At 30.9% G+C, this 7,205-nt stretch overlaps 1 non-coding gene across 1 annotated transcript; it reads right to left on the bottom strand.

The window, feature by feature from the left end:
• Nucleotides 1-1,900: 1,900 nt before the first annotated feature.
• On the bottom strand, nucleotides 1,901-1,971 carry Trnag-ccc. The gene has a single exon. It is a non-coding gene; the product is annotated as a tRNA-Gly (tRNA).
• Nucleotides 1,972-7,205: the final 5,234 nt, after the last annotated feature.

Below are 7,205 nucleotides of genomic sequence, written 5' to 3'. Positions count from 1 at the left end.
TATTATACGGCCAAAGAATTGTGTGAATTAGCTAATTACATTCCTAAGGGACATAAAATTTCAGTTCCTAATATTGGCGTTAGGTATTGGTCTCTTGGGTTCATGTTCATTGTCTTTAACAACAATATACAATAATTTTTATGTTATATGGGAGAGTTTAGTATAGGATTTCATCGTTAGGAATCCTCAATGTTTTGGATAAAATTCTCACACATAGGAGAAATGAATAAAACTGATGAATTTCGATAGAGATTGACATTTGTTTAGCGTTTGCTTAATAGAAAACAGGTTGCAAGCCTAATTGAATTGTAAAAATTAGCACAGGATGTTGGTAAGTTAGAAAGTTACATCTAGCGGAAAACTCACGCTGGAAATTAAGCAACTAATACCTGCTATATACGTAAGTCTACATAAAGTGACTGAAGGGTTTATGAGCCGGTACGATAAAACCATATTGGAATCCAGCGAGCGATGCTAATGACCAGCGGAATTAATTTCCATCGCGCCTCATTGGAATTGAATCGACACTTAGGTCTTAAGTTGATGCTTATTTACGAGCTGTGAAAAGAGGGTCTGATCCAAATAGAGAATACTTTTAGGGTTCTACGCGTTGAATATCAAAAAACCATTTATTATAAATGTTTTAATACATGTAACTGAACGTTTGACTATGAACCAGGTCATCACTACACTGTATTAAACAATGTCGCCCCGTCGCGTCTGTTTGTCTGTATGTTCGTGATAAATTCAAAAATTACTGAAGGGACACTCATGAAGGGTTTACTAGTAGACAGAGGGATCCATAAGGAAGGTTTAGGTATATGAATTATTTACAGTTTTTTGTTGAAATAAGTTAAAAAAGATTGACTATTGTCAAACATGTCGGAAATATATGTATAAGGTAACAATATCCCGTGCGAAGCCGGGACAGGTCGCAAGTACCGTAAATAAGATAGAAGTAAGATAAAATTTACGGAGATTTCATATGCCTAATTTGTTTACTATTTTGTGGGGTGAATCATTATAAGAAGACCTGTATAGTATACATGTCGGATAAAATTTCGCAATTTGTGCTGCACTGTGTTTGATAAGAATTAAAACTTTCTCCTCGAAAGGAGATGAAGCCTATTTTCAAAAGTGGATTTTACATGAAAATATACTTTGTTTTAGTTTAAGAAGCCTTTTTTACTTTCGAATTTTCATTTTACAAATTATTTTAAATGTAAAGTTATCAAAATTTATATACTATATCCAGCCTAGAAGTTGACAAGTACTGAGTGCAAGCATTGTAATCATCTATACAATCTCGTGTTGAATTAATACTCTTTATTTATTATTATATTTTTAAGCTATTTTACAAATAATAATAGGAATATTTATTAAAGCAATTATATTTATAAGAATTATAACATTTTTTGTTCCTATTTGATGTTTATTAAATTAGCTGCTAAGATTGAGTTCTCTTGAAACATACAGATTAATTCCATTTGAAAAAAGTCATAGATAAAGTCGTACTATTTTCTGAAATTTATTTTCATAAAAGTTTAGTTGTACGGAACCACATATTTAAACTGTTGCTTATCTTTTTTTTATTGTTCGCCCTTTAAGTATATTGCTTTTTGAATTATTTATTGGCTACTGCATCTACTGCAATTTGTATGAAGTTTTGTAAAAAAAAGTTATGAAAATAAAAAGCTTTTTTTATAACTTCATTATAAATATAACAAAAATTATCATTATTATATGATAATATGGTAAATAATTAAAACAAAAAAGAAAATAAAACGTCCGGTGAACTCAAAAAAGGCAGCTACGAGCTTATAAAATGCAAAGAAAAACTTAAAAGTAAAAAAATATGATTACTGGCCATAGCAAAACATGGAAATAATTGCTAGGGTTGTGCACTGCCCGGGAATCGAACCCGGGTCGCAAGAATGGGAATCTTGCATGATACCACTACACCAGCAGTGCGACGCGTATGGATGTTAAAAATTCGAATGGAATAAAGTGAACTAGGAATGAGCAATAGCCTGATTAAAAATATTGGTCATGACACTGACAGAAAAATAGTTTAGAACAAAGAATTCCTGCTGAATTATCAACATAAATAATTAATTATTCTTTAAACTCTAAAATCAAAATATACTTTATTCAAGTAAGCTTTTAGAATTATTTTGAATTGTCCCTTTACAAAGCTATACCTACTAAATGAAGCACTGGTTTGGAATGTAGATTTCCCAAGAAGAACCGGCAAGAAACTGATTCGTTAGTCTTATCCAATATTTAAAATACAAAGTTATGTTAGTTAAATACTATTATATTATCCAAAGTCAACAATTATTATCTCGACCCTTTTTATTATCTATATAATATTTTATTGAATACTATGCTTTTTTATTAATTTATCTTTTACAAATGATTTGAATTTATGAAGCGACAATGTTAAAACTACCTTACTATATGTAATCTTAAATCTATTAAACATGCTATGAAGTTATTAATTTACAGCTTGCAAATGTTGTAAAGAATAAGAAAGTTCAACGTTCAAATCACCGAAAAATCGAAAGCCACCTAATGGTAAGTGGTTATCATTGCCCATAGACAATGGTTCTGTAATAAATATTACCCATTCCTTTCAACACCAATGCTCCAACCAAACTTGGGAATTAATATAGTATGTTATTTTATGACCCTTGTGCCTGTAAAATGGCTAACTCATCGTCAAACCGGAAGATGACAATACTGAGTACTACTAATTCAAAGTCAAAAACCTTTATTAAAAATGGAAATGTTTACACTATCTTATTGATAGTCAAAAATCTACCACCGGTTCGGAATATAATACCTCAGACCTGAGAAGAATCGGCGAAAGAAACTCAGCGGGATCAATTTTTTTTATAATACAATACAATAATAAAAATATTTTTGTTATTTGAAACAGCCTGTGGTTGGTTGTACCATCCCAAATTGGTTTTAACAAAGCCCAACAAGAAAATCGATTTAGCCACAGACAAAACTAGAACTATCCACAAAATCCTTTTCTTTGTTTCAATTAAGATTCTTTATAGAATATATATTTGAAATCGTTAGTATTTCCTTGAGCTTAGATAATTGTAGGCTTATATTAAATACAAGATTTATCTCCAATGATTTCATTGTAAGTACACAATTCCTTTAATCATCCCTTGAATGCTAAACAGCCGAGCCTATTAATGAGAGCGAAGCGTTTGTAAGGTACAGGCTGTAGGATAAATGGGGCTTTTTGCACTATTTTAATTACTAACTACTCCACTATAGAAATTTCTTTATTTTATTGATTGTCACATATTATAAGTGATAGCGATTCGTTCCCAAACAAAATATTTTTATTTAATTTTCTAGTATTTTTAAATACATTTAAAAATTAGCAACCAATACTTAATATAACTTAATAATTATAATTGAAATATTATAATATTAAAAACAAACCGGTGGTAGCTTCACTTAATTGTTAAATGACGATTGAAAAGTGCTTTTAAAAGCCCACTTGAATAAAGTATACTTTGATTTTGATTTTGATTTTATGTAACTTATCAATGGTAAGACCATTAAATTATTTCCAATCAAAGCAATTAAGATATCAAAAAACCAGGTATACTTGTCAATAGAGAATCTTTTTCTTATTAATATGCCATCAAAATCGATCAAATGTCTGTTAACGGTATTATAGATATATCACGACAAAACCGAATTCGTACACTTAGCACGTTTTCACTGAATAGTTTCAAATCAAAACAAAGTATTACTATTTTGCGATAGATAGTGCGTCTGTAGTAACTAGTGAAACGTGCCTGCACAATGCCATACTAACGGTAAAAACGAAAGCATATTTAAAAACCGTTTTAAGCTTATCACTTAAACATACGCAGTAATGGGTCTAGATCACGTTGACAAGTAAATTGCTAAATTGTAACGTCAGCATAGCGATCTTGATTTATTCACCGATTCATTGATTTACTACTATCAAACTCCTTCTGGATCATTAAAACATTTTTAGCATATTAACGGAGTAATTTAAAAGAGAATTGTTGCTGTTATTTATGCGCTCTATAGAAACGCAGACGCATTAAACTTGGTTGTATTTCATGTAATTAGCTTAAGCTGTCTATGATTTTGAAAATATTTTGTATTTTCGGTAATTACAAGTATTTGAGATTATCAATCTGAAATGGTATAGAAATCTATCCGTTTTTAAGGACGTTTTAGTTACCACATCTTCTCTGTTGGACCTTTGGTATAGTGTTTGAAAACGTCTATCAAATTTTGTTCTTTACCAGTTCATCCATCGTCCTCATCATCCTCCTTTCCCTATCCCAATTCTATTTGGGGTCGGCGCAGCATGTCCTTTCCTTCGATACTTATTTGTTATACGTTATCTCAAAAATAACATTCTCTTACACCAACCATCTTGGGCGTCCATTGCATCTTACTCAAGACATATATTAAATAAATCATAAAAAAGGTTTACTCTTACCTAACGGTTAAATAGATAACACTGTTATCATTACTTGTATATATGTTTCATATAATAATATACATCATATGTTGATTTTATATTGTATTTATTTATTTGTAGCTGTCACAGTTGTTCGCATGGTACCCGCTAAGGCAGTCACTGAAGATCAGCGTCAAACTTTTGGGGTCAGTGTATGCTTTCTCGAGTTTTGACATAAGTTGAATAACTTTACTTTTTTATCGGTAGACTGCTACACAGATATTTTATTATTATAATATAATGTGTTCTTTATTATTTTTAGAATATATATTCTATAGGAGCGTGTGTCACAAAAAAGGTCAATTTATATATCAATTTGCTCATCCATGTTTTGGTAATAATAAGAGGACCTTTATCTATCTATCTTTTATATAAATATATAAAATAAAATGTCCTGACTGACTGATTCGTCATCGCCGAGTGTAATCTGTTAAAGTTAGAGACAATGATGTTGTAGTAAACAGATATGTTATTAACACGCAAAAAGTGAAGACTAGAAAACGTCCTAATTGGGAAGTTTGCCTTTAGTCGTTTTATGTAGTAATACGTTATAATACATCATAATTACGTAGTAATACGTTTTGCGTAATTAAAACATCTAGTTATCCCTTTTACTTATAGTTTTTAACAAGCTATCATTTTTACTTGTAACGAAATGTAAAATAAACGGTCCCCGGCGCGGCACACTTTTTTATGTTGTTTAGTATGGATATAACATATCTGTTTATTAGAATATCATTCAAATCAAAATCAAAATAAACTTTATTCAAGTAGGCTTTTACAAGCACTTTTGAATCGTCATTTTACAATTAAGTGAAGCTACCACCGGTTCGGAAAGTAGATTCTACCGAGAAGAACCGGTAAGATACAAAGTCATGTTAATTAAATACAATTATTTAAATTAATATATCCTGCTAGGAAGTCAACAGGTATTAACTCCACGCTTTTTTATCATCTATAATATCTTGTATCGAATAATATGCTTTTTCTACCAATGTATTTTTTACAAACGATTTGAATTTACTAAACGGCAAAGTTAAAAATGTCTGTTAAAAATGTCATTGGTTAGAGACATCAAAATTGGTAATTACGATCGTTTTATTGAGTAGATAAACACAGACATCGATTTTGGAAATTCTACCCCTAACAAGGTGGAATAGGGGTTTAAAGTTGTTATGAAAATAAAGTAAAAATTTGAAGTTTCATTTTTGGAATACCGATTAAAAATGAGTAGATGTGTATTAAAGCTTTTCTGACTATACCTTGACGACAGAAATGCACATCGATGACGTATATAACGACGTCTTAAATTAAGGTAATGTTTTCTTTTTATCTCCGTGTCTTTCCATTATATTCCGGCTTTTAATAATATTTTTTTTGGATTAAAGCAATTCATGGGAGATTTTAATAATCTTATTACTTGTATTTACTATTGAATATTCGCCCTTTACATAATTCAACAACAACAACAACAGCTTGTAAATTCCCACTGCTGGGCTAAAGGCCTCCTCTCCCTTTGAGGAGAAGTTTTGGAACATACACCACCACGCTGTTCCAATGCGGATTGGTGGAATACACATGTGGCAGAATTTCTATGAAATATTTTACATGCAGGTTTTCTCATTTCCTCGATGTTTTCCTTCACCGCTGAGCACGAGATGAATTATAAAGACAAATTAAGCACATGAATCAGCGGTCCTTGCCTGGGTTTGAACCCGCAATCATCTGTTAAGATGCACGCGTTCTAACCACTGGACCATCTCGACTCATTACATAATTCAAAGGGAACAAGATCAAAATTTACTCGACAAGCTTATTTTCAGTAGTAATGGTTAAAACAATAACAAATTAATGCAAACGTTTAAAAATATAAGTTCAATAAATCAAAATAGGGAACAGTTTAAAGTCCAGTGTTGTGTCGGCGTGTGTACGTTGGGAATAAACCTAGTTTTTCCCTTCTTCCACAGTGCCTGAAATAAGTTTTTCCGTAATAATGTATTTTTTAATTAACTACAAGCTTTCAATCTCTTTCCTTTCTCTGTGTTTCTTTTTATTAAATACAGTTTTATATAATACGTGTAGCTGTTAGCCGTAGCCTAAGCTACTATTAATTACGTCACCTTTCTGCCAGTTTTAGTCCCATAAAAAATTGGTCCAGCTGTTCCAGAGATTAGCCGAAACAAACAGGCAGACAGACAAAAATTGTAAAAAAAAATATAATTTGATATTTGTAAATAGTAGACATACATAAAAACAGGCACTCCAGTTTATTTATTACATGTATAGATTATTTTAAGATTTTTCAATAACAGTTTTATTTATTTTCAAACGTAATTGGAAAAGCAAAACCTTCTTTGTTCCTAATTGGTACCCCAAGGCACCTATTTTATGTATAATTATGACAATCAAGAAATCAAATTATTTTTAATCACTTATTGAAAGTCAAGAAAGTCTCTATATGACGATTATGACTTTTCACTACTGCCACGGGTACCATAATATACCGGGCAGTTTCACCCATTTGTAACAAATCCATAGAAACTGGAACAGGTTCCAAGATGATGTATACGTTTTCTCATTTTACAAGGAAATGTATGCTGACTTTATCATCTTATTACAAAATAATCATCTTTACACTGGAACATCATAAAATACGAATACAATTACAACA

Source organism: Vanessa cardui, chromosome 16 (assembly GCF_905220365.1).
Source record: "Vanessa cardui chromosome 16, ilVanCard2.1, whole genome shotgun sequence".
Taxonomy (NCBI): Eukaryota; Metazoa; Arthropoda; class Insecta; order Lepidoptera; family Nymphalidae; genus Vanessa; species Vanessa cardui.
Note: the sequence above shows the minus strand (reverse complement) of the source record. Positions and strands in the feature narration are given on the sequence as shown.